Below are 15,113 nucleotides of genomic sequence, written 5' to 3'. Positions count from 1 at the left end.
GTGTGTGTGTGTGTGTGTGTGTGTAGGTGTGCACGTGTGTGTGTGTGTGTTCTGTGTTAAATGTAGACTGTGTGGTGTTTGGGAAAGCCACCAGCGGTTTATGATGTAAAAGCATGCCAATCTATTGCTAATGCTTGCCTGGTGCCGCCTGGTTCTCCTGCCATCGCCACGGTACAAACAGATGAAAGTCTGCTTTCTGCACAGCTCTGCTAAATTCTCCTACCCCCTTTCTGCTTCCTTTATGCCTTGACCCTCTGCAGATGTCTCCTTTAATAAACGTTCACAGTGTAATGTCTCCTCATCCGCCCCCAACCTTCCTCTCCAGGTTGACAGTGTGCAGTGTGTGCTAGCATTTGAGTCCATGCACGCTCAGAGTGGGTGTTTGGTCGATTAGATGTCCTTAATTGGAAGTTGCCTGGTGAGTCTGTTGTAACGAGTCACTGTTTGTTCATCAACCTGTCTGTTGTTTGAACTGGAAGAGGACTAGTTTATGATGGTGTGTGTGAGGTAGGGAAGGGTTTTCAATTTAATCCATTATTAATTGGGAAGGAGGGTTTGGAGGTGGGCAGAGGAAGTCACAAGAGCCAGCGACAGGCTCAGGAAGTTTTTGCAACAGATAGATAGATGCACACACTGATTTTATCAGTTTGACTGACTGGTGGCAGGGTGTTTCTTTCAGTTTTAATTCTGAAAGTGAGGCAAAAAAAAATCTAATATATTTTTTACGACAACCTGAATGCGCTGATGCGTAATATTTGGCTGTGAGCCGTCTTTCTGAATTGAGATCTTCTTACCTTGCAGACAGCAGTGAAGCATGAGCAGATGGGCTGTGGGTAAGCGCTACAGGCAGCTAAACTAGATTTTTAATGTTTTGTCATCTTCAGAAAGAAGAACTTGAAGCAATAATGAGAAACTTGTATACAGAGTAAATGTGGTGCTGTCTCAAAGTGATGTGATAATTTTATTTTAAGGAAATTGTACTTTCTAATGCCTCATGTCATCTCATATCCATCCATTATATTTGATTGAAGGTATTTCTGATCCTTTTTGAGTTAACATTTTAATATGCTTTGAAATTCGTTTTCATGTGTTGATCCTCCAACGCATGACTGCATGTCAGGGTAAAAGCTGCTGCATTTTGGGGTCCGTCCCAGACAAAAATCTAATATTATTTTCATGTACGTGCCAATATGTTCAATTTAATTACTGTCTTTTGATTGAGATGTAATACACAAAATGAAACCATTGTCATACCAATGTCAAAAACATGTACAACAAGCTAGTGTGATGTATATTTAGTATAAGTCTGCATTATGTGTCCAGCTCTACCTCGGCTTCTCAGTCGTTTTTTTTAATCAAACTGCTTTCTGTGTTTTCTCTTAACACCTATAGTAATATTTATATTTTTAAAAATGGATGAATCACAGCTCAAGTGAGACGCTGTAGATAAAATCTTTCTTTGTGAAAGAATTATTGGGAAACCTCTGGTTGTGTGTTTGGATTTGTCACCATCCGCTGTGTCAGTTTTACCAATTTAACTCTCCAATGACAAATATCAATTCATGCAGTGGGACTTCTGCTGTGACAGATGTATCATTATAGTTCTTTTGTTCCTGTCTTTATTTCTTTCTCAGCTGTCTGCTGCTGACAGTGGATATGGATAATGTCTCACTAAAACTCACACACAAGGAAGGCACAGTGTAGAGAAACGATAACCCTCATGAAATGGATAATTAACTCCAGCGATTGCTTATCTGTTCAGTTATATTTACATAATAGACGTTATATTAATCTCATTACATAAAATATATCACCCTCTGTCTATCTGAAAGATAAATGTTCTTTTTCAGTGTAAATTACTCACTTTACAAAGGACAGGTAGGAACCTTTAGATTTTACTCAATCAATTTATTATTCTTTGTGTAAAGTAAACTTGAGATTTTTTGCTGATAATTTAAAATGTCTAAATCCTTCTTTTACGTTTAAGGAAACATTTAAAAGATTTCAGAAAAGGTATTCAGACAGAGGGGGAGGAAACATAACCCTACTATTATCCTAAGGTTTCACTGTGTCAACTTTCAGTGAATTGGACTGGGTCCCTTAGGCAGAACTCCTGAATGCCCCATTGTTAAGTTCTTTAGAGAAAGAGTCTCTAACATTTGTTGGAGAAACACCTAAAAAAAGAAATCTGTCTAGGGTTGTGGGGTGGTTAATCAGTCAGCAAATATTACATTCTGAACAGATCATTGTGTTTGCTGCTTTAGGCATCAGTGACAAAAAGATTTGTCCAGAGTCAAACTCTAAAAGTCAGATTTTACCACCAAAGAGCAAGGAGAGCACACAGATATATATCCCTAAGACATACATAATAAACAGCTACACTTCAATTTCTCTTAACATGTTTTGGCTAGGGCTGCACAGTGGCGCAGTTGGTAGAACTGTTGCCTTGCAGCAAGAAGGTTCTGGGTTCGATTCCCAGCCCCGGTCTTTCTGCATGGAGTTTGTATGTTCTCCCTGTGCATGCGTGGGTTTTCTCCGGGTACTCCGGTTTCCTCCCACAGTCAGGTTAATTGGCCTCTCCAAATTGCCCCTAGGTGTGAGTGTGTGCATGGTTGTATGTCTCTGTGTTGCCCTGCGACAGACTGGCAACCTGTCCAGGGTGAACCCCGCCTCTCACCCGGAACGTTAGCTGGAGATAGGCACCAGCAACCCTCCCGACCCCATTAAGGGACAAGGGTGCAAGAAAATGGATGGATGTTTTGGCTACTAAATAATTGGTTCTCAGTGTATGCGTCTTTTTTTTTAGTGCATCATTCAGTCAAGGTCGCAAACATTCAAACACTGATTTAAAGTCTGTGGATCCTCTATCAAGGCTACAGATGCAGAGTAAAGAAAGGACGCCAGTGTCCGTTTCGTCTTACTGTTCCCTCACTCTGTGCATCAGTATCAGCTGCTCAAGGCATGTTGCATAAATACATTAGCAGCCACTCTCTTTGCCTGCTGTGCACTATCACAGCATGTCCACAAGTGGAACTTTGAAGCATTAATAATAAATGAAAGGAACAATGTCCCATAGAATGTCTCCCTCCCCTTTAACTTGCAGCTATATTTTTAATGGAAAAACAAAACAAAAAAAATCTTAAAAGGAAAGTTCATCTGAAAACTGTGTTTAAGTTTCTGTGACTTACAATGATTCAATTTAGGTTGAGCTCCTGAAATTGTCCTGTACTCTAAAGTAATTCACAGTGAAGAGAAACATAATTTATTATGCTTAGTTGCAACAATGTGTGAGATTGTTGTCTTTACCTGATTGATTGTCTCTGCTTTATGCTTTCTCTTCAACTTTATCTCTCAGCTTGTCAGAATAGGTCAACATAAACATATATATTTGTTTTGTTGAGTATATTTTATTTATCATTTTAGATTTCCATTATGGACTAAACACCTCATATGAACTTGAAATGCTGGTTAAAGAGACTGAACTATTTATGCATACATGCTAGGAGTAGGGGGCTGCAGAGTGGCACAGTTGGTAGAGCTGTTGCCTTGCAGCTAGAAGGTTCTGGGTTTGATTCCCGGCCCGGGCCCTTCTGCATGGAGCTTGCATGTTCATTTGCGGGTACTCCGGTTTCCTCCCACAGTCCAAAAACATGACTGTCAGGTTAATTGTCCAAATTGTTGTGTGTCTCTGTGTTGCTCTGCGACAGACTGGCGACCTGTCCAGGGTGTATCCCGCCTCTCGTCCGGAACGTTGGCTCGAGATAGGCACCAGCACCCCTCCCGACCCCACTAAGGGATAACGGTGTAAAGAAAATGGATGGATGGATGGATGGATGGATGGATGGATGGATGGATGGATGCTAGGAGTAAATTCTGCTATTCATAAGAAGAAAAGTGGCAAATACAAAAAAATTGTTGCGAGACACATCAACTTAATCTCGGTTATAGCCATCTTAAAAACAATCCGCATCCATTTTATGGTTTATTTTCTGTGATGTAAACAAATTTACATAATTTTTTTTACAGTGAATGCAGTTAAACAGGACTTAGCCTCCACACTTCCTTGTACTCCTGGAATAATCCTACACTTTAACACATGAGTCAAATAAAACCAGATCCCTACCAGCAATATTTATTTATCTCATCTTTATACATGAGTGATGTATATAGTAGCAAAGTCATATTTAAGCAGAAACATGGTTTCAAAAGCACACATAGATTTCAGTCATACGTGACCTGCTCCAAGGTGTGTCAAACTTCCTGATCTGCTGCCTCGGTGGTCACGCACCAGTGATTGCCTCCCCTTAAAACACTACTGACATCAAAAGTAAGAGATATTACAGTGATAAATGTTAGGTAAGACATGTAAAGGTTGAATGACTGATGACAGAATGGTTTGACAGCACGGCGCAGGGCGTTCCGATTAGATTAATATATTTTCAACGAATTGACAGGAGTGTCCGCAACCACCCTATAACTCATTCTGTCCATCCCATGTTTTCCAGCCGCAAAGCCATTAAATTGGATTCCACACACAAGTTGTTCATCTTAGTTGCATTAAAGCAGGTTGGTGAAAGTGAGGTCAATGGTTACGTATGGGTGGCTGTGCTTTGGCCTTCTGTGTGCCTGCTGCAACAACGTATTTATTTTATTGGAATCCATAGTTGTATTGGACTTTATAGAGCATCTTGCTTATTATTACTATGATTATTATGAGAAATAAAAACTGATATCAGTCAAACTCTGTTGGGTCTACTCAGCTGCTAATGCTTCATCAAAACCAATGAAAACATACACTGCTCAAAAAAATAAAGGGAACACTTTAACATTTAAGTGAACACTGAAGTGTTCCCTTTATTTTTTTTGAGCAGTATACATTTGTCAGGGTCTTAAGCAGCTAGAGAAAGCATTAAAACCACTGATCTGTATTCACTGAAGGGACAAGTGCTATTTCATCACCTTACAAAAGCATTTATACTACTTGCATATTTTGTCATTTTCAACTACAAACTTTAAGACCATTAAAATGAAATAATAAAAAAATGCTGTGTGTAATTGTAGCAGCATTTTATGGTTTATTTTCTGTGATGTAAACAAATTTACATTTTTTATTTTTTTTTACAGTGAATGCAGTTAAACAGGACTTAGCCTCCACACTTCCTTGTACCCCTGGAATAATGCTACACTTATTCCAGGGGTATAAGTGTAGCATATACACTTATACCCCTTAAGGATAATGCTCAACTTAACCCAGTCAGACTGGATAGAGAGGATTCATGAACACCAATTGTCAATTTCTGTTTAATATTCTTTTATCTAAACTTTGTTTCTTGGATTTTATGATGTTGTGTGTTCAGTAACATTCAACAATAAACCTCTGAGGTGTTCTCAGACCATCTGTATTGAGAGAATAAAGCATACATGAACTTTACTTACTAATTAGGTGAAGTCTAAAGACAAGAGGATACAAGTGTAGCATTGTTGGGGATTTTATGTCTCCTAATACGTTTTCACAATGTGTTCTACTTTGTGTTGGCCTACCTTCTAAAATCTCAATGAAACACAATAAATGTGGTTGTAATGGGAAAACATCTGAAATTTGTACTGTATTGTGCCCCATGCATTCATTTGCTTGATGTAACTTGGTAATTTTTTTGTTGACTAGTTCTACCAAATATAAAAACAAGAAACATTCTTTCTTCTTTCACAATTTCATTTAATGTGGTATTTGACCAGATAAATAAAAAATTACAAAAACTGACGTTTTACTTCAAAGTTTTCAAACCTTGTAGCGTAGAAGTAGAGCCTCTCGTGGTTCATAACCTCTGTCACCTTTTGTCAGGCTTTGACTACATTTCATCCAGCCTGACGGGCGATCTGTCATCCACAGACATGAAGTGTTCAGTAAGCAGGACTCTTGCTCACTATTCTAATCCCTTTGTGGATCTAACTCATGCTATTGACAGAGTGACATTTTCATCAGGATTTCAGTGTGTCTCAGGATAGAGAACCCTTGCTGCCCTCCATCAGTCAGTGTTTTTGCACCTAAAAGCTGCCAAAACAATCCTGATCCAGCAGGGCATGGACACAGGACCTCTGGGAGTGTACCCTAAAGTCTGACACCACAATATTGACAGCTGAGCTTTTGGGTCCTGAGCTGAAGGACAGAGTCTGTTCCTCAGCAGTTTTTGCTGTGTTGACGTGTGCGTTATACCATCATGGAGAACATTGCTGTCACCAGGGAGTGCTGCTGGGGGTTTCCGTCACATGGTTGATCATAGCTCAGCTTCACTTGTGTGGTTCTTTGTGGGATTCCTCATTATGGGTACAATTTTGTTTTATTTTAACTTAATCAAGGTTTCAGTCAGCTGAAGCACAGAATATCTATTCCTCTGAGAGTTTCCATACCGGTTAATGTGCCACTAGTGTCACATAAAGCATAATTGTAGCATAATTCATATTTTCATATTTAAAAGTACAAGTCTGAATTGTAAAATAACAATTTCTCAAAACAAAGAGGAAGAAAAAATCTCTTACCAGCTTCTGCCAACAAAATTTACAAGATATTTTGTGTTTAGTTCATTGACTGAGTCAGACAGTTTACACCTAAAGATATTCTTCTCTGGGGTACAGAATGGGTACTAAATGGTATTGCTGGACATTCCCACATTGTTTATTGTTCCATAAAATTGTTTGAACAGATGAATATGTCACTTTATGGAAAATATACCCTTGGATAGCAACATTTATGGAGACCAGCACTTCTTGCTCTAACATCTGTGATGCTTTCTTTTTTTCCCCATATCACATTTATACAACTGCATGTGCTAACATGTTTACCTGTCTCTGTAAAGTCTGCAGAAATATATTATTTTAATTCAGTGTAACAGATGTCCTTTCAGATTGTTTCCCCCCTTGAAGAAGAGCTTGGTAGAATGCAAATGTTTTGAAGAAATACTTAAATAATTCTCAAATTTTGATCACATACTTCTTACACAGACTGCCTGTGGCAAGTGCTTTTCATGTCACGACAGTTTATAATGTATTGTGAGCAAAATTTGATGTAAGAAACACATAACACTTTTATCTGCAAAATTTATTAACTTTTGCATTTACTAGTGTTTTGATATGATGCAAAAAAAATTGCAGAATCAAATTGCAAAACATTTAAATACAAATAAAATTAGAAATCTGCAAAATCATTTAGGTAAAATTGACAATTAAGACTTTTAGGCCCTTATTTCTAGTCAGCCTAATCTATCAAAATTAGCATAACAATCCACTTACGTGTGTGTTCAGCATTGCAATGATGCTATTTTTACATGTCTGAAAGGTCTTCCCTGACATCTGGGACATTCCTAATTGCATTTGCCATTACTCGGCAGCAAATATCGGGGCCGTACCTTCAGACTACAGGTTTCATTTTGGTCACTGTGATTCATTATGTTTTTAAAGATGTGGAGCCCTCTGCATAACGACATGCTCTCTGGCCTTCAAGTTACATCATCCTGTGGCAGTATGCATTTATAATGTCAGGCAGGAAGGGCGGGCAAGATCAATGTTGACTCTATAGATAGATGAAGCGATGATCTACGGCTTCCTCAGCAGTAGCGTGAAAGCGAGAGGGCCATATTTAACGCGGGGTCATATGGAGCTGTTCACATTAGATTAAATGAATCAATCACTCTTGGTTTGTCGGCCGTGCATGTGTGTCCCGTGTGTGTGTGTGAGACATCTTTGGTAAAGTGTCTTAAGGGATGCCTGTCTGCATACATCACCAGAAGTGTCCTCATATTAGTATGTCCGGCAGTCTGCCGTCCTCTGTGTGATATTGATTGGTCACAGAAGAGTGTTGCTGGTCAGCGTTTCTCAAATGGACACAGAAGAAGACGCAGGGTGAAGGCGAGAAGGCAAAGGGGGAATTACCAGAGGACATGAGCAGATAAGATGAGAGGAGAAAGTGACTGAGAAGGGCATGATGGCAAAAGAAAAATCAAATTGATGAGAGTATTGGATAGAAATCAAGAAAATCTTTCTCTTTTGTTCCCGTCCTCATATAGATTTCATGTGTCACAGCTGGTTGGAGCTCAACTATAGCTCTCAGTTTAACCTCTGTGAAGATGTCTGTGCGCTTTGTATTAATATTAGTGTTTGCTCACCATTATGACCATCAATACAGAATAAATTATTCTAAAAATGAGCAATATTGGATCAATGGAATTCATTTTATTTATAATTCAGATGAGTTGGTTGCTTTAAGAAAGCTTTAAGTTTGACTTATTTTAGTTTTCTTTTTTATTTTGCTACATGTTGTGATACCTTTGTTACTCTGATGTTTTCTTCATCATTTTTGTTTTGCTTATTTTAACATCAAGAACAGACTGGAACATGTTTTGTTTTTTATATCCACCAGAAAACTCCATAGAGTTTTCTTGAATCTGACAGCAGAAAATATCCCCAGAGGAAGAGAGTAAAAGGTCAGATCAAGATTATGTTTGTCATTTTATTGTGTGCTTAATAGCATACAACAAAACAAAAATATAGTGTTTTGCTGGAATATATATTACTTTTAATGTCAAAAAATATTAAATAAGCACCAGAAAATATAAATAGATCAAGCCAGAAAAATACCGTATAATATATGTAAAGAAAATCATTCTGCATTTATCTTCCTGGTTAGAAGATGAGGATAGTTTCCGGATTGCTTTAGACCCCCAACTATTCTTTGCAGGATCCTTGCAGGTAAAGTATCGCTTTGAGGACAACATATTCTCCAACACAGCTCTGTACAATATTTAGTTTGATTCGGTTTTCTCAGGAAGTTCACTCTGTACTGAAATCCCAATGTTCTTCAACCAGATAAAATCCAGAGATGTGCAATCCCAGGAGTCTAACGCTATCGAGTCTCTCTAATGCACCGTGTTTATGCTCGGTAAAGGTGCGCATGAGTCATGATGATTGATGCTCAAGATCTCCTTTACTTTATTGTTGTTAAGCCCCAAGGGGTTGGTGCTCTGAATTTGTCTTTTAGCAGTTTAACTTTGTCTCTTTTTTTAATAATTATTCTCATAAATGAGCCCTGCTGTGGTGGTATCATCTGCAAATGTAATACTGAAGTCTTTTTCATGTCCAGACTCACAGTTGTGTGTCAACAGAGTGAAGAGCGGTGAACTAATCCAATGACATTGAGGGGTCTTAGAATTGGAGATGGTTCTTTTGTCAGCGTGGCATTATTCGAGTTAAACATATTGTGCAAGGAAAAGTCTAGAACATATTGTAAAGGCATGTTAGATGAATCATTTTTCAAGTATTTTTTTCTCTTTCTCTAAATCTTAACCAGATCATATTACAGTCTGGAGTTAACAAAACCATTTTGAGTCGTTTTGTTTTTACCATGTTGCATTTTTGATTGTTTGTGCTCCTTGAATGGAAACCCTGATTCCTGCATATTTCAGTATGACACCTACCGAAATATGACCTTTTTTTTTCAGAATATAAAATGACAACAGCTGGGTTAATTTATCAGTTTGACGTTCGCCTCATTTCATGTGAGCTCAGAAGATGAAGCAACCACATCTAACAAGACAGGCTGGATCCTTAGCAGCCCTTTTTCTCTGTTTCTATGGCAACAAAAAGACTTTACTCCCAGTGAGGAAGATTGGGTGGTAATGCAACATATAGATTAATGTAATGTGAATGGTCAGGTTTATGTTGAGGGGGCAAAAAGGTTAAAAACCCATACTGTCATGTAAATCTTTGTTTTATTTTAGTGACTCAGTGGAGGATAAATCTCCAGCTCTCTGCTGATTCTCTACAAAAGAGTTTTTTTCTGGTTCCCTCCAATAAAAAGGGAAGGCAGTGCAATGCTTTCTCCAGAGAGCATCGCATTAAAAAGAGCAGCAGTATTTTTTTTTACTTATACCAAAAAGATTGTGAGCATTTTTACTGAGCCCTAAGACTTGTAATAATAGATAAGGCAAACTGCATACCTTTAATATTGTAAGATGTTATTTTAGATGATAAATCTAAATTGTTCACTTGGGAAAAAATTTTGAACATATTGTTCTTAAAATTGTTTGTGGCAGCACTTAATTTCCATTAGTAGAAAGAAAATTTATTTGGAAGCTCAGAAATAACCTAGAACTTACCATGGCATGACGAACATGAACTAAAAATGATGATAAAAACGTGCTTATCAACAATGAAGCACATTTTACATCGCCATGGACTCAGAGACTGAAAGAAATAATAAGCCCTTGCAACAATAGTGACATCTTCAAGTTTGACAAAATTTTTTGCAGTTGCTCGTCTGGAAAAACCAAATAACTTTAAGAGAAACAACAACGATTTGGCTTTTTGGCCTCCATGACAAGAAGAATGTTTGAGGTATTTGGGGTGAAGTCTTCAAAACTAACAACATTGTACCAGCTTGATAACTGTACAATAAAGTAGAAAAAAGAAAACGAAGAAATTAGAGATAGTTAAAACTTAAGTACAATTTCTACTGACAGTTCTAAGTTCTTTTGATTCTCAGAAGAACTGGTTACATAACCCATAATTGAAGTAACACAGACAAAAGGGGATGACAAATTACATAAGGAGAAACAATGTACAAATGAACCAAAGCTAAAGAGAGCATAATGAAAAAATACATAAAGATATGAGAATGTTTGTATAAAGAATAACAAACTGTTTAAAGAAAAAAGGCATTAAAAAACAATTTCATCCATGTGTTGTTCTATTTAGCTTAATTTCCTGAAACGACAAAGTGTCTTTGTCGTTTCAGTGGAAGCATAGGTCTCCCTGTCTGCATGTGTGCTGAACTCTCTGCAGTGTCAGTCACCTCTGTCCTGGGCAAACACAAGGAGAGCTTTCCATCTCTAACCTTTTCCACCATCCTGGCACCTCCAGGGGGCTCCCATTTCACGTTTGACTTTTATTTTCCCCCCTCAAACTAAATTGACCACCAGAAATGTGAACCTCTGTCAAGTGAGACGCCCCAGGGGAGGTCATGATGCCAACCTGGAACCACACTGCGTGGCGTCTGTCTGTGCAGAGAAGTAAATCAAGTGGTTCAAAATAATAAAGAAAGGAAAAACAAGAGAAAGAGCCTGTGGTGATGGAGTGTGTTTTTGGCTGTCTTTGTATGTGAAAGTTGGAGAGGGAAAAAGCCGGCTTTCAGGATGATTTTGTCGGACGCCTCTGGCTGTGCTGTTCACCATTAGTATCAAGGTTGCTATTTCAGGATGCTACCTGCTGAGGGATGTACTCTGGTCACAGTTTGGATGAACCCTACACCCAAATCCATTAAGTGAGAAAACATAATCTGTGCTGCCACACACATTAGCCACAACAGGGTCAAATTCACAAACTTAGCTGTGACTTTAATGCATGTTTAAGTTTGTGTCTGATTCTGCCACGTAAAGGCATCTGATATGTTTGATCCACTCTGAGATGTGTGTCCTCTGGCCTGACCTTTTTGGGGATTGCATAACTGTCTGTACTTCAGGTCCTGGGCAGGAAAGCAGAGACACTCAGTTCAGGTCATTCTTCCTGTAAGTCTTCGACAGGAGGGTTTAACAAGTATTATTCTGAGAGGCGTTTCATGAAACAACAACAATTTGGGGTCAAACTTTGGTTTCATCTTAGGGAGGCACGAAAGTGTAAGACTGATTTTAAGTTTAGGGATTTAAAATGGAAGTTTTTACTTTTGGAAGTGAGGTTCTGTAAAAATACAGTTAGAAGTATTTAACATAGCAGATAGATGTAAAAACTGCTGCGAGTTTGTACAAGAGTAAATAAATCCTCAGAGAGATGGCAGGCTAGAAGCTAGTGAGATGGACGCAACAATTTAGCTGACTCAAAATGAAATGTTTCATTTTGAGTCATGTTTTGACAGGAAGTAATGTTAACATGTTGAAGCAGCACAGCCAGAGTCCTGACTTAGACTGAATTGAGAATTTGTGAATTTAAATTTGTGGTTATAGGAGACCTTTCAACATCAAACACTAGGAGCTAATTGTAAAAAAAACAAATGCCAGAAGCCATATCAATTGGCCTTATCAGCTGGTCATGAGTCCTCTGAATAATTTTTAAACACCTAAGAGTCCTGGAAAAGTAGAAACATATATCCACCATTTGCAGCCTGTTGCAAAATCCAAACGTTTATTCCACTAGTGTGTCACAGTGTCAACCGATGTCACATTAATGTAACATTTTGTCAACTGTTTGTCTGACAAAATAGCACCAAATTTTACAATCATCGCTCCTGAAAGTGTTCCATTTAAACAAAACCTCCTCTGAAGAAATCTCCACAGACCACTTGAAAATGTTTCGACTGGTTAAGGCTTCGTATTAATGAGGTTTGTCTACTAGGCAGAAAAAAAACTGTATGCTTGTCTATATTATCTTTTTATTTGATTCCATTTTGTTGTTAGGAAGGAGTAAGTATATTTTCTAACTGTATGTGCTCAGATTTCCCTAAGGTGACAAAAAAGACTTTAAAGCTGTTTTTACTGTAGGTCTTGGCTGATAAATTAAGGATTAGGCTCCTTCTCCAGGGAGTGGGTGTTTGTCCTCTGAAGGGATGGAAGACAACAGTGTGCGCTGTTTTTGTTTAGGAAGAATGACTCAGCACTTTTTGCTCACTTATTTTCTGAGTGTAGAGAACAAGAGACCTCAGTGGCCCTCAAGTTTAAAGTTCAAACACCAAAAATTGTCTGCAGGGCTCCCATCTAGATAAGAAAAAACAAGATAAAAAGCAGCTGATTTGTAGTTTTATTTTTGTTAACCTATGAATGAGTTATTATTTTCACTTTATGTTTTGCTCCAAGGAAACTGGAGCAAAACAGTTTCCATAATATGCATAATATGCCTTATGAGAAGGCATATTATGAGATGCCTTCTCATAATATAAAGTGGTCTTGATTTATGTGTACAAATAATAATAATATAGTAATATTTTATGTTGGCTTCTTTTTCGTTTTTGTTTAGAACTTTTATCTAAAATGATCTCATTAGCTTTAATGTTTGCCACTGGGTAAAAACAAGATCAATACACATCTGTTTCCACTGACGGCGCTTTTGTTCCTCTGTAAAAGTAAAAAGACACAGGACCTGCTGAGTGGAACCCAGACAGTAGCAGCGTTAATCCTGCAGAGGGCAGAGTTTTACCACTAAAAATCTGACTCTGAGTCTACCCCTCACGCCATCTGCACTATTTTTCAGTTTTCACCAAAGTGAATAATGTAAAAAAAAATGCAGTATTTCTTTAATTATTACTTGATTTGACATTTTCTTAAATTTTGACTTACAGACTTATTAAGTCTCTTCAAAATGCATATGAACTGATTTAAAACTGACGATAAAATTTTGGGGTAAACAGAAAAAGCCTGCGACTCAGGAGAAAAAAAAACCTCATCAGCTTGCTGAAATATTTCTCCGACTGTTACACTTCCATTTGGACTGCATGAATTATGTGCGGTTAACTTCACTGTATCCAAGTAAACAGCAGCCTTCGTTTGTAGGCACTTTATGTTTCATAATTGACTTGGATTAAAATTCTTGACAGATCTGCAGATGCTTGCACTGTTGTGGCTCCCCCTGTGACTTCATGGGCAAAGCAGATGCCAGAAAATTTAATTAACTGAAATTGACGTTCCAGAAAAAGCCACTGGGGATCTCGCTGCCTCGCAGAGTGGCAGTAGCATCAGAGGGAGCAGCATTAGAGAGAGACGGGCACAGATTCATGTGCACTTTCATATTATTGGCACATAAACCAATCTGCCACAGCATTACCACTACTGAAAGGCGAGAGAAATAATCTTTTGTTGTTAAAGTAAAACCTCAATTTTATTTTGACACCTACTTAAATATTTTTGAAAAGCAGTAATTCCTCCTACACTCCATTTTGCAACCTCACCCCCCACCACAGTAGCAGGACCGCCTCCAGGAGAAGGGAAAAACCAAACACAACATAGAGAAAAAGCTCCAGATGCAAATCAGATGTGATCTGTGGGAACCAAGCCCAGTCTGCACAGAACCCACCCCAAAATTCACAGAGCCTGAGATCTCTGCATCAACAGCCAGATACCAAAAACTCCAGGACACCGCCACATGTGCTCTTCTTCTGCCTTTGTAGTTGAACATGTTTCAGTGGAAACTTTTTTTTAATAACAGTCGCAATGTTATGTCTGATCTGTGTGTTTGGTGATGTAACGTTTAGACAGTTTTGAGAAAGAAGTTTCATTATAAAAATAAACGGGTGTGACCAGAGTATTTCCCTACGGAAGTGTGTTTCCACACTGAGCAGCTGACTGTGTAAACAGTAAGCACAAATTTGAGCTTCGCGTCAGTCGGCACATGAATCTGTGGCGGTTTTGGGTCGAAACGCTTCATTAAAAATGAGAGATGACGCAGAGAGGAGTGCAGCATGGGCTGACTGATCAGTCAGGTGATGGGGATTTTATCAGCCACGGGTCAGCGCCTTTCTTCTCCCAGCCTTCTAGTTTTCTTTAGCCTCTTCTCAGCAGTGATCATCTCTGACTGGTAACATCTGTGGCCAGCTTATATGGAATTTGATTTGGTCCATGAAAAGTAAAGGGGGTGTTTTTTCTCAGAAGGAATCACTCACAGGATATGCACTTTGTTCATTCATCTGTCTTCACACGAATACAACCTTGCGTGACATCCCACTCTTAATCCATTAGGCTTAATAGGATGTTGTCCCACCCTTTGAAACTTTAACAAGTTCAACTTTTATGGGGAGGCTTTTTTATAAGGCCTTTCTTAAGAAAAGAGCATCACTGAGGTCAGACACTGATGCTGGACAAGAAGGCGTGGCTCTGCTGTAATTCTCAAAGGTGTTCTATCAGGTTGAGGTCAGCACTTTGTGCAAGGAAGTCACTGACAACAAACTCATCCATGTGTTTAAGGAACTTATTTTGTGTTTGTGATGCAGTAGGTTCAGCTGGTCAATTATGAATATCCATTCCATGAAGTTTTGAGGTTTGTGGTTGTTGATTCCACAGAAGGTTGGCAACTTCTGTTGGCACCTCTTCATCTGTTGCTGTTGACTCATGTGATTTTACAAGGCCTACTCCTCATAAAATCAC

The 15,113-nt window shown here is 38.5% G+C and overlaps 1 protein-coding gene across 7 annotated transcripts in view; it reads left to right on the top strand.

Moving 5' to 3' along the window:
• The window catches only part of tjp1a (tight junction protein 1a), a 100,879-nt gene that overhangs the window by 15,949 nt on the left and 69,817 nt on the right, over positions 1 to 15,113 (top strand). The gene's annotated exons all lie outside the window — the stretch shown is intronic.

This window comes from Poecilia reticulata, linkage group LG3, assembly GCF_000633615.1.
Source record: "Poecilia reticulata strain Guanapo linkage group LG3, Guppy_female_1.0+MT, whole genome shotgun sequence".
In the NCBI taxonomy this organism is placed as follows: domain Eukaryota; kingdom Metazoa; phylum Chordata; class Actinopteri; order Cyprinodontiformes; family Poeciliidae; genus Poecilia; species Poecilia reticulata.
The sequence above is the reverse complement of the archived record's forward strand: the minus strand, read 5'-3'. Positions and strand labels throughout refer to the sequence as shown.